We start from the raw sequence: 971 nt of genomic DNA on the forward strand, positions 1-971 counted from the left end.
GGGCGCTTGACTCGCAATCTGAGGGTCGCGGGTTCGAATCCCCGTCCCACCAAACATGCTCGCCCTTTCAGACGGTCAACCCCACTATTCGTTGGTGACAGAGTAGCCCAAGAGTTGGCGATGGGTAGTGATAACTAAATAAGGGACGGCTAGCGCAGATAGCCCATGTGTAGCTTTGCGCGAAATTCAAACCAAACCAAACGTCAGAGTTATTGAATCAATTGTCCATAACAGTTTATGTAGTATCTCGGGAGTTTAACTTTATATATAAGTTTTTATGAAGTAAATCTAAATTCAACTTACGATGTTTGATGACAAATTACTTTATTTTGAAATCTTCAAATCTGAATTATCAATTTCGTCTTTCCTTTTCTTTTCTTACCTTCACAGTGAGAAATGAATATTTGTTTGCTCTTTGGTCAGTGCGTTTCTTTGAGACGTTAAGTTCTGTCACATATTTATATCGTACACTATAACCTTCTATAAGTCTACATTAGATCTACCAATTAGTATTTTACTATATTTATTTGTTTTGATTTGAAACAGAAAGTTTGCTTTTGACAACATGCGTATGTGATTTTACCGATTCTTTAGTTGTTGCCGATCTAGAAAGACCTTGCCCTAGACAACTTAAAAATGTCATGGAAGGACAACTGTAATGCTTATGACCGCAATCTCACAATATGGAACTACCTGTACAAACGGCAATAAATATACTTTACGAGTCCAGATTAAGTTCGAGAACACTTGGTTCTACATCGTAGTTGATCGCACAGTATCGTCCATCTCATTAGGAGTGTTGTGAAAATGATTAGAATTGGAAGCAACACCCTTGAGAGTCGTTAGGAGTGTTGTGAAGGTGATTAGAACTGGAAAGCAACATCCTTGAGCGTCGTTAGGAGTGTTGTGAAGGTGATTAGAACTGGAAAGCAACATCCTTGAGCGTCGTTAGGAGTGTTGTGAAGGTGATT

Source organism: Limulus polyphemus, unplaced genomic scaffold (assembly GCF_000517525.1).
Source record: "Limulus polyphemus unplaced genomic scaffold, Limulus_polyphemus-2.1.2 Scaffold118, whole genome shotgun sequence".
Taxonomy (NCBI): domain Eukaryota; kingdom Metazoa; phylum Arthropoda; class Merostomata; order Xiphosura; family Limulidae; genus Limulus; species Limulus polyphemus.